This window comes from Bos indicus x Bos taurus, chromosome 1, assembly GCF_003369695.1.
Source record: "Bos indicus x Bos taurus breed Angus x Brahman F1 hybrid chromosome 1, Bos_hybrid_MaternalHap_v2.0, whole genome shotgun sequence".
Classification (NCBI taxonomy): Eukaryota; Metazoa; Chordata; class Mammalia; order Artiodactyla; family Bovidae; genus Bos; species Bos indicus x Bos taurus.
Window position 1 is genome coordinate 46,952,620 of NC_040076.1, and position 13,137 is coordinate 46,965,756.

Below are 13,137 nucleotides of genomic sequence, written 5' to 3' on the forward strand. Positions count from 1 at the left end.
TGTCACATATGCTCTAGATGTAGTGAATGGAGCAATAAGCAAGATGGACATTATTCCTGCTGTCATGGAGATATCTGCATAGCCATAACAATTATACATTAGAACTAGGAATTTTACTGTTCTAGTATTAATTAAATGGAGAAGGCAATGGCACCCCACTCCAGTACTCTTGCCTGGAAAATCCCATGGACAGAGGAGCCTGGTAGGCTGCAGTCCATGGGGTCGCTAGAGTCGGACACGACTGAGTGACTTCACTTTACTTTTCACTTTCATACATTGGAGAAGGAAATGGCAACCCACTCCAGTATTCTTGCCTGGAGAATCTCAGGGACGGGGGAGCCTGGTGGGCTGCCGTCTATGGGGTCACACAGAGTCGGACACAGCTGAAGTGACTTAGCAGCAGCAGTATTAATTAAAACTAATTCATCTTCTTAGTGAAGAAGAGATATTGTTTTTTCCTGTGGATACTGGATTCTTATATCTATATTCCAGAAATCAATGAACCTATTCTCAGCACAGGAGAGTAAGTGTGTGAGAAAGTGGAGACAGCAGTCTTCTTCTGTGTTGAGATTTCCAGAAGAATGCAGACTGGAGGTGTGATGCCCAAGATGAAATGTGTATTCCCTACTCCTCTACCCACTTCATAATAAAGGTATATCAAAAGAGGAGACAGGATTTATAGAAATAAATAGACATGTGCCCACTCTCTTCTCTAAATGTTGAAAAGTGATTGTTAAAATGACTTTTTTTAAAGGTCCGTCTAGTCAAGGCTATGGTTTTTCCTGTGGTCATGTATGGATGTGAGAGTTGGACTGTGAAGAAGGCTGAGCACCGAAGAATTGATGCTTTTGAACTGTGGTGTTGGAGAAGACTCTTGAGAGTCCCTTGGACTGCAAGGAGATCCAACCAGTCCATTCTGAAGGAGATCAGCCCTGGGATTTCTTTGGAAGGAATGATGCTAAAGCTGAAACTCCAGTACTTTGGCCACCTCATGCAAAGAGTTGACTCATTGGAAAAGACTGTGATGCTGGGAGGGACTGGGGTCAGGAGGAGAAGGGGACGACAGAGGATGAGATGGCTGGATGGCATCACTGACTCGATGAACATGAGTCTGAGTGAACTCCGGGAGTTGGTGATGGACAGGGAGGCCTGGCGTGCTGCGATTCATGGGGTCGCAGAGTCGGACACGATTGAGCAACTGAACTGAACTGAATAATAATTTTTACATTCAAAACAATGTTTGGTGGGTTGTCAGATATCTACTCATTTACTTCTCTTGAGGCTCTCCCTCTCTCTATTTGATCACTAAGAAGATTCAAGAAACTTCTCCTAGAATCCAGAGAGGTGATCAAGCATCCTATAGTATAAATTGTTTAGTGATAGGTGGCAAAGAAACTTTCTCACAAGGATATTGACATAAACTTTCCTTTCAAAATTCAGCTAACATGCTCATAGACAATTTTCTTTACAGGCAGAGCATGATGGGCCTGCAGGTTTTATGGTTTTCTGAAATCATATGGATTTTCATTGTCTCTCAGGCCAAGACTTGAGAAAACTTTGCTCTTATTTCATCCCAAAACTTGAGCTTGCAAACTCAGTACAGCTAAATATAAATGTAAATGTGGATGGAACTTTTACCCCTTAACATAAAATGCTTTTCATCTGATTTCTCTTCATAGCTGCCAAGATGAGTGGATAGATGCATTGCGGCTTAAGATTTTTTAGATTTTGTTGCAAATGTTGGAGCAAGAGGTTGATTGATTGGTATAAACATGTAGCAATGGCAACAGCTGCTTTAAAAAAATCATAAAAGGGAATGAAATGATTTAAAATAAACAGTAGTTACATTTATGACAAACATACTGCCTGAATATTTTTAATTTTCCTTGCCTTTACTAAAAATGAAAACTGGTACAGATAGCAGTAAAATAACTGCATTCTAAATTCAAGTGTTCATGCCTCAGAAGTGTGAGCCTTCTTTCAGATCTTTTTAAAAATTTTATTTCAGTGCCTTTCTCTATTGAATTAGTCTTAATTTTCTAGTAAATGGGATGATATATATTTGCATTTTGATATATGGCAAAACCAATACAATATTGTAAAGTTAAAAAATAAAATAAAAAAAAGAAAATGTAGCAAATTTACAACAAGTTGTAAGACCTTCCTTAATCTTTACCTTTATAAAGTAGATAATATCAGTGAAAAAATTATTACTAAGTATTCACCTTTTTATAATTAACTACCTCTTATTATCATCAGTCAATGATGTAATAAGTCATAGAACAGCTGTCATCTGAAGTGGAATTTTCGTTTTACAAAACTTTTCTAACTTTTAAGGATGGATCTTTGAGTGATCTTCCTTTAGGGTATGGAAACTTGTACCCAGGGGCTGCTGCTGCTGCTGCTAAGTCGTTTCAGTCGTGTCCAACTCTGTGCGACCCCATAGACGGCAGCCCACCAGGCTTCCCCATCCCTGGGATTCTCCAGGCAAGAACACCGGAGTGGGTTTGCCATTTCCTTCTCCAATGCATGAAAGTGAAAAGTGAAAGTGAAGTCGCTCAGTCGTGTCCTACTCTTCCCGACCCCATGGACTGCAGCCTACCAGGCTTCTCTGTGCGGTGCCATTGCTTTCTCTGGTACCCGGGGGCAGTTGGGTTTAAATAGTCTGAAATGTAAAAGGAATTTTACTTTTTCTACTTTGGGATTGGTAAAAAGAACAATTGTCTTTAACGTCTTTTTTAAATGAGTGTTTTCTGGTTGTCTTGTTCATAAAATGAAAGACTGTGGAATCAAGATAGACATTAGAGACCAGGTGGTCCCAACCTCCATTATTCTGTTGTGAGTCTTATTGACCAGAGACATTGAAGGACGTTTCTAAACCCTAAGTATCTAAAGTAAATAAGGGAAGGAGCCAGAATTAAAGCCCAAATTCCAGTAGTCTTTTTACATTTTTAAAACTGTCTTCTCAAGGTATGATATCAACCAAAAGGTGTTTCTTCTTCCTAAAATTTTACTCACACAGAGACATTTGTGGCCTTTTGCACTCAGAAAAAATAAAACCAAGTCTTTAATTTTAGGTCTTAATTATCCTTTTCATTTATCATCTTTTCCTGGGAAACAAGTTGAATTGTTACTTCTGTATTGCTGACAAAGAAATTGAGGTACTAAAAAAAGAGGTAAGAAGCACAATAAGACCCTTCAAGTTCTGATTGAGGGAAAGGTTTTCTTTTAAAAGGACTTTTGTAAATCTCTTGTTTGCAACTCAGAATTCATTTTCCCATAAAAAGTCAAATTATACATGATAGCTGAGTTTCTCAGGGAAACATCCAGAATACCTATTTAATATACCTTTTACCCAGAACATAGCTCTGAATGTAGATTGATGTGGAATGTAATGTAATGACATTTCTATGCGGAAAATGGATTCAGAATTTCATCATGGAAAATACAGGGTTGCATAGAATGTCATTTACATGACTAAAATGAGATACAATATAATCATTGTTATAAGATTTGGCATAAATTATATGGACTTCCCAGGTGGTGCTAGTGGTAAAGAACCCGCCTGCCAATTCAAGAAACATAAGAGATGCAGGTTCAATCCCTCGGTCGGGAAGATCCCCTGGAGAAAGGCATGGCCATCTTCTCCAGTATTCTTTCCTTGAGAATCCCATGGACAGAGGAGCCTGGCAGGCTACAATCCGTAGGGTCACAAAGAGTCAAACATGACTGAAGTGACTTAACACACATAGACTAGGGTATATTGGTTTTTCATTCCCATCCCATTCCTTTGTACATCTTTTTGTCTAAACTTTTGTCACACACACAACAAAATGGCCTTTATCAGGTCTCTTGGTTTGGTCCTGCCTCCAAACACATTGAGAGTGAAGGAGAGCAGAGCGAATGGAAGGAATGGGTGTTTCAGGTTAGGGTAAGTAGAAGGAGCTGATTTCACATGTTTTTTAAAGGGTTGGGAAGGGGTCTACCCAGACTTTTAAAAATGTTGAAGGTTGTATACATTTTGGTGGGCTCTCTTCAAAATTTTTGAATTCATAAATATAAAATTAGGATAAAAGTAAATATTTATTTAATATGAAAACAAAAATAAACCAAGTTAAGGATTTTAAACAAAGGAGAAATACCACAAAAATCCGATATTTAAAAAATCTAACATTTTAATTAATTAATTCTCTATTGCAACTTTATAATACTCCTTTTCTCTACATGTAAATATTTATACATACATATATATATATATATATACATATTTCAACTTTATAATACTCCTTTTCTCTACATGTAAATATTTATACATACATATATATATATATATATACATATTTGCTGTGTTCTTTTTAGCACTTTATATAAAAATGACTTTATAGTGGCACTTCTACATCAAGAATAGAAAAATCTTTCCTTTATCATGAGTGATTAAAATTTTTTTATTAATATTGAGGGTATATAAACATATGTGACCTCATATATTTGTGATCTCAAACACAGAATTCCATGCATTGCATTTAATATGATTCCCATAATAATGTATTATTCATTTATACTTATATATGATGCATTCTTAAATATTTTCTTCATAGATGGAACATACAGTTTGACTAGGTGTTAATGAGAAATGATTCTTGTGCTTATAATTTTACATCTATGATGACTGGAAGAACTTTCCATAAACTATTTTCTAACACATTATCTTTCAGATCTTTATTCCCTACTTATCACTTGCTCCTGGTGCAAGGCACTGGGAGAAGTACTCATATAGCAATCTGTCAAAGCACAGAGGAATCAACAGAGGAGGCAATAGAAATATTTGAGAAATCCTTCCTACACTAGGATGGCTAGCAACAACTTATCAAGAATGGGAATGACTATGAAACCACAAAAATAATACACTTAATATATACCCAGACTGCCTGCCTACCAGAGTTCCTCCCTTCCGTCCTGCCTCCTTCTTTTCTTCCCTCATCCCTCTCCTTTTCCTCTTTCTTTTCTTCTCTTTTATTTCCATTTTGAATTCAAGAACTTCAGAAATACAGAATTAGTTTAATCATAATTTTAGTTCATTATGCATCATTATCTTTTATATATATTATCTTTTTATAATGTTTTATTTTGCTTTTTAAATAATATAATAACATAATGAACATTCCAATGGATATCTAAAATAAATCAACAATTCACACAAACTTTTTTCCTCCACTAGCCCTCAACTTCCCCATGGAGATCACTGCTATCCTAAATTTTGTGTTCATCATTCTCTTGAACATCATTATATATCTAAAGAATACATTGTTATTTTTACTTGTTATTGAACTTTATAAAAGAATGTCATACAGTTATAGTCTTTGGGGGCTTAGTTTCATTGTTTTGTATTATTAAAATCACTCTGTGTGATTCCATACCACAACATTCGATTGTGTTAAATTGCTATATTATAGTTACTAATCTTCCCCTTTGTGGGAATTTATATTGTTTTCAGTCTCAAATAATTACAATTAGTGTTGCAGTGAATATTTTTATCTCATGATGCTCATATGTAAGATACCCTTGTATTTTCCCAGGAGTGATATTATGGAGCCATAGTCTGCCATTGTTTAGCAGATAAATCTTAATTTGCTTTTAAGACAACTTATATCCATCACATTCATATCTGTAGTGTAAAATGAGATTCTCAATCTATTTCTCCTTTAACACAATATTGTTAAACTTCATTTAAGTTGATTAAATAAGGGGGTTTAAAATGATATCTCATTGTGGTATTGCTTTCCTAATTACAACTGAGATTTTATCTTCATATTGCTCAAAAGGATTTTGTTTTGCCCATGTCGTTATTGTTGTCTTTCAAAAATCTTTTTTAAAAGGTATTTATATGAGTTCTTTGTATGTTCTTGATACTAACCCTTTGTCAGTTGCTATGTACTATAATTATTTATATATATATAAATATACAATTATAAAATATAAATATTTTCTTTGAGTGTGACTTGGGTTTTTTCATTTCCTTCAAAAATGTTTTAATTAATACAATTGATTAATATATGTATAATATTCAACTTTTTTTCTGGTCAATTACTTTTGTGCCTTGTAAATAAAATGTTATTAAAACAAAGTAAAATATATGAATTTATTTAAATCTTTAAAAAAAGGTTTTTTTCACGTTTTAAAGTCTCCGTCTATTTGGCATTGATTTTCATTGCTGTGCTTTTAATTCCATTTCACTGCTATATAGAAAACTGTATTTCCAATTTTTATTTATTGAATCATTTTCTACCACTGCCCTTTCCAGTGACTTGTATGATCTCACACTTCATATATGAAACTTGCATAAATTTGAGATTGGCTTATAGGCTAAGCTATCTTCTATTGGTTAGACTATTCCTGTTCCAAACTATACTGTTTTTATTATTACAGATTATAACAATTTATAACAACATGCCAAAGAATAGCAAGAAGAGATAAAAAAGACTTCTTCAGTGATCAGTGCAAAGAAATAGAGGGAAAACAACAGAATGGGAAAGACTAGGGATCTCTTCAAGAAAATCAGAGATACCAAGGGAACATTTCATGCAAAGCTGGGCTCAATAAAGGACAGAAATGGTATGGACCTAACAGAAGCAGAAGATATTAAGAAGAGATGGCAAGAATACACAGAACTGTACAAAAAAGATCTTCACGACCCAGATAATCACGATGGTGTGATCACTCACCTAGAGCCAGACATCCTGGAATGTGAAGTCAAGTGGGCCTTAGAAAGCATCACTACGAACAAAGCTAGTGGAGGTGATGGAATTCCAGTTGAGCTATTCCAAATCCTGAAAGATGATGCTGTGAAAGTGCTGCACTCAATGTGCCAGCCAATTTGGAAAACTCAGCAGTGGCCACAGGATTGGAAAAGGTCAGTTTTCATTCCAATCCCAAAGAAAGGCAATGCCAAAGAATGCTCAAACTACCACACAATTGCACTCATCTCACATGCTAGTAAAGTAATGCTCAAAATTCTCCAAGCCAGGCTTCAGCAATATGTGAACCGTGAACTTCCAGATGTTCAAGCTGGTTTTAGAAAAGGCAGAGGAACCAGAGATCAAATTGCGAACATCCACTGGATCATGGAAAAAGCAAGCGAGTTCCAGAAAAACATCTATTTCTGCTTCATTGACTATGCCAAAGCCTTTGACTGTGTGGATCACAAGAAACTGTGGAAAATTCTGAAAGAGATGGGAATACCAGACCACCTGATCTGCCTCTTGAGAAATTTGTATGCAGGTCAGGAAGCAACAGTTAGAACTGGACATGGAACAATAGACTGGTTCCAAATAGGAAAAGGAGTACGTCAAGGCTGTATATTGTCACCCTGTTTATTTAACTTATATGCAGAGTACATCATGAGAAACGCTGGACTGGAAGAAACACAAGCTGGAATCAAGATTGCCGGGAGAAATATCAATAACCTCAGATATGCAGGTGACACCACCCTTATGGCAGAAAGTGAAGAGGAACTAAAAAGCGTCTTGATGAAAGTGAGTGTGTAGAGTGAAAAAGTTGGCTTAAAGCTCAACATTCAGAAAACGAAGATCATGGCATCCGGTCCCACCACTTCATGGGAAATAGATGAGGAAACAGTGGAAACAGTGTCAGACTTTATTTTTCTGGGCTCCAAAATCACTACAGATGGTTACTGCAGCCATGAAATTAAAAGACGCTTACTCCTTGGAAGGAAAGTTATGACCAACCTAGATAGCATATTCAAAAGCAGAGACATTACTTTGCCAACAAAGGTTCGTCTAGTCAAGGCTATGGTTTTTTCCTGTGGTCATATAGATGTGAGAGTTGGACTGTGAAGAAAGCTGAGCACCGAAGAATTGATGCTTTTGAACTGTGGTGTTGGAGAAGACTCTTGAGAGTCCCTTGGACTGCAAGGAGATCCAAGCAGTCCATTCTGAAGGAGATCAGCCCTGGGATTTCTTTGGAAGGAATGATGCTAAAGCTGAAACTCCAGTACTTTGGCCACCTCATGCGAAGAGTTGACTCATTGGAAAAGACTCTGATGCTGGGAGGGATTGGGGGCAGGAGGAAAAGGGGATGACAGAGGATGAGATGGCTGGATGGCATCACTGACTCGATGAACGTGAGTCTGAGTGAACTCCAGCAGTTGGTGATGGGCAGGGAGGCCTGGCGTGCTGCAATTCATGGGGTCGCAAAGAGTCAGACACGACTGAGCGACTGATCTGATCTGATCTGATAATATTTTAATATAATTGGTATCTGTTAAGCTGAGTTCCTTTGACATTTTTTTTTCTGTTGTGTGTTTATGTGTGTTTTCTATCCACAGCTACACTAACATGAATACTTTTTAAAATCAAGATCCTTAATACATTTGCAGTTATGATTTTAACAGAATCCTCAAGAACTGGGTAGGTTCAGTTAATGGGGTCAAGGTGTAGGTCAGTTAATGTCTCCTATATATAGTAGAAGGAAAAAAGGCCTGAGTCTTCTTACTGCCTTAGATGACAGGTGTTCAAGCTTCATTCAGCCTGCCTTAAAAATCAACTGAATGGCTTGTTCAACTCAAGATTGATGGGTCCCATCCACATATTTTCTGATTCAGAGACTTGGATGAGGCCCAAAGATTGCATTTTTTTTTTTCGAGAATTAACCCTGGCAAAGTTAATTCTGCTGGTTTGGGGACCCTACACTGAGATTGACCAAACGGAACTAACTTTGCCTGAAAAGTCCTTATGAAACTTTGTTTTTATTCCTGTTCTTGCTGGCCATGGTTTCAGTATCTGTTTTTTCATCATGTGGAGGCAGCGAGTTGTGTTAAATTCTGCTTCTTTGGGAAGATGGAGAGTCTGCTGAACATTATCTCCCTAGGAAGATAATTTAAATATTTAAAATAACAGGCCATTTGTTGACCTTGCAGCATAATAGCATGTAACACTCCTTGCTGGCTGCAACAGCTTGGGTTTTTACCCTTCAACCATTTCACATCCACTGTTGGAAATAGTATAGAGGGGACTTGAGTTCTATAGGGGAGGCTATGAAAAAGCAAGAGGAAATTCACAGCTCATGTTCTCAGAGGAGAAATGGAAACATCTATTCTAGAATAACTATTCATAGGTGACTATCCATTTATAAAGCAGTTACTTAAGCCAGTTAAAGGTAATTTGGAGATTTAGAGGATATTCCCAGGATTTTGGTACTAGCAGCTTCTTGACCTTATTAGCTATGCCTATAATTTATTTGCTTTGGTTTCAGCAGAGTCTTGCTCTAACTGAACGTTGTGATTAATAAAATCTTCTTCACACTCTAGCTATTAGCTTTGCAATTGTATTTGAAATTGAATGTAGGATATAGAACTTTAACCCCACCAGTGGAATTTCAGATTCATGAATGCTGAGTTCAATTTAGTTTTTGAGCCACTTCAGGGAGGTGTACCATGGAGAACTTATTTATTTATTTTTTTTGTAAACTCAGTTGTTCTATTACAATCGTACATAAGAGAGGAAATCATCTTAATAAAATAAACCCTATTATTCATGGATATGGTAAAAATTAAGTAAATGCCACCCTGTGCCAGGTCTTCTGTATGGCAGTGGTGATAAAATGATGAGCAGGACTGAGATATTCCTTTCTGGCCTTAATCTCATATTCTTGCAGGGAAGACAAAGTGAATATCAATACTTACCAAGAAAACACTGTATGGTAAGTAAAATGGTAAACGTATTCCAGGTTGGGCTGATGAGTCAAATGGTATCTAGCAGTGAAGAGATCCAGAAATGCTTGCCATCATGAGGAATGTGACACCACACACATACACACACATACACACACACACACACACACACACACACACACAAGGAAATGAGAGGCATTCAGCGAAACCTCAGATAAACAAATTGCTACCCTTTTTCATACAACCTTTCTTTTGCTTTTTTGCTTTGTGTGGGCTATACCCCACAAGCCCTGTATTTACCCAGCCCCAGCACTGAAGAAAGAGCCTGGAGTTAGCAACAGAGACATTGTTAAAGCCAAACGCTCTGGGATACAAACTTATTCAGAAGGACAGTGTGGATAGTGGAGTGCAGTTTATTACACTGCAGTCCGAGGCAGAGTTTCCTCGTTAGCCAGGGACCATGACTGACTTCTCTTATATGTTTTAAGTGTATGTGTTTAAGCCCACACCCCCAAATTTCTTAAACCTAGCCTGGAAAATGTTAAGGGGAGATACAGTCAGGTTACAGCCATGATTCATAATCAGAAGGGTCAGCTGGTTGTACATTGTAACCTACACCAGTGGGTGCCATCAAGGTTACAAAGGTGATTGACTACATAGGGGATTATTACTTTCTTTCTGGCGAAGGGAAATCTTGGTATGGAGTCTGGTGTCTGTCAGTCAGGGAAGCCTGTTTGGCCATAGGTATATGATCTCCTTGGCTACCAGGCACATAGTACAAACTTCACTGGGAATATAAGATGGAGTTTCCTTCTTTTTCAAGATGGAGTGAGCTTGGCCTGTTCCTTTTCTCCTTCAACATCAGTGGTTTAACAGAAGATTTTTACATGTCTGAGGCAAAACGGTCCTGGAGAGACACCCCACTATGAATGGCTGATAGCAGGAAGGAATCACAGCAGCAGTCTTTGCTGGGAAAAGTGGGGTGGGATAAGGAGACTACCCAGCCTACCAGTTATTGGGGGAATTGACTTCAGATTGGCTCATCCATTACCCAAGAAAGCAGCAAAGAGGCACTTCCCTCTTGGCCCCTGGACTCCGTACCTTCATGAAACAGAGGCTCTCCCTTTGTGGGCCACTCTAAAGATTAGAACAATGACTAGCAGGTTGGGGGTGGAGGATGTGAATAAGTTTGCAGGTATTTACTGATTAGGCTTTATGATTAAAAGGGAAGTTCAGTCATCTGAGTAAGGTGTATATGAGGCAGGGGCTGGTGTGGCTAAGGATGTACAGAGAGCAAGAAAAGAGCTGTTGCAAATGGCCTAAATATGCATGTTCAAAGCTGCCAAATTTTTATAATCAATAAACATTCATGAGTAAGTGTATTGTATGGAATTCTATCTCAGGCAAGCAAAGGAGACATACATCCCTCAGGAATAGTTAGTATTCCCATAAAGAAGAGCAGGAACAGGCTCTGGTTTAGATAGCAGGAGCTAGGTAATCACCAACCAGCTAAAATAAAAATGGAAGTTCAGAAAGACTTAATGGCCTTCTAAAGTGGAGCATTTGGCAAAGCTTGTCCAAGAGCAAGTAGGTTTTAGAGTGTTGGACCCCCTTACTCTTTCTTTTTTTTTTTTTAAATTAATTGTATCTGCAGCCTGAATTTCACAGCAGTGATCAACTGTTGTAAACCAGAGAAATAGCATCTTTGGCAGAATTACTTGCAAAAATAACAGGGGAATAGCAGGATTCCTGCCATAAGCACTCTAGGGGGTTGAAATGCAAAGCTTCCAGTACTTGTAAGATAATGGGATAAAATTCCCCTTGACCACCCGTTGTGCAAAATAAGGTCCCTGGTGGGATAACATCCCACCGCCAGCTTGCCCTTCTTTACCAGCCTTGTCATTCTTCCCACCTTGCCTTTTGACTTCATTTTTTGTTGTTGTTGCTCAGAAATAAAATGCAAATACCTTAGTCTTGCAATAATTAATATGCTTCTATTTTTAAATGAACATCTGCAATTGCAGGAAATATTCATAAAACCTGTCTTTTACTTGATCCAGCATCGTCAACTCTGGTACTGTCATCTTTCTTCAAGTCCCTTGTCAAAGAGGTGCCTGAATGACTGACACTGATAAAGCAAAAGAGTGTTTTAGAAGGGTAGCAAAAGAAGAAATGCAAATCTCTCCTGTAACATCAACACATTTCACCATGCTTGCAGACTTCATAAATCAGATTTGGTAATGAGGGTTGCAGGCACACACTATATGAGAGGAAAGGATGGTAAACTCATGTCTGAGAACTGAAGCGTTCTGATGATGAACTGAGAATTCCTGAGTTAATCAGAAATTAATGTTAAATCTGTGTAGGTATGGGGTGTAAGGATCATATCTTTCTCTTTGTATTATGTATATCTTCAGTGCTCTAAAAATGTTTAGTATTACTATTTATAACATTATTCTGAAAGTCATAGCATTTCAGAGACAAATACAAAACTATTGTATGGCCCTTGAGGTATCAATCTAACAAATCACTAACAAGTAAGAAAAATGCCTATACACACATCTTTAGATATTAAAGCTGAAATATAAACCTGTGTACCCAGGTAGAAACATGATCCAGTGGGAAAAAATGGGGTGGGGGATGAATATTGGTTTCTAAAAGTTCATTTTGCATCACATAATTATTCCACTTATCTTTCTTTCCACTATCTGAAAATCAAATGTATAATTATTTTTTTCTGTGACCATTCCAGACACAACTTAGTGTTTGAACATGCATGCACACATTCTGGGCTGGGGTTAATTGCAAATGAACTTCATAATCTTGCACTGGAGGTGTTCCTTTGTACTAAACCTGAAAAATTATGTCATGTAGTTGATGAGAACTTTTCAAGGTATAGTAAATTAACACTTTGGGTCTCTGCTCCTGAGGAGCAACATCTGGATCTTGACTGGCTAGTGGTCAGGAGTGCAAGAAATCTTGCCAGCCTTAGCTTTTCACTAAGTCATGTTAGACTCTTTTGTGACCCCATAGACCATAGCTTATTAGGCTCCTCTGTCCGTGGGATTTTCCAGGCAAGAATACTGGAGTGGGTTGCCATTTCCTTCTCCAGGTCATCTTCCTGACCTGGGGATCAAACCCTGGGGTCCTGCATTGGCAGGTGAATTCTTTACCATTGAGTCACCAGGGAAGACCCATTGATTGATTTAGTACTAGGCAGTTAGAGACACGAGCAAACTTTTCTCAACCTACTGTTAATAAGGCATCATGATGCTGATTCATTAGGTTCATAACTAACCCTGGGGCATTTCTTAATACTACATTGGTACAAAGGTCTAGGGCATGGGATTATAAATCTTTTTGACTCTTCAAATCAAATTGGCCAAAGTCCTACTATTACAGTCCCTCTACACCCTGAACCTAGTATTTTCTCAGTTAGAGAACCATGA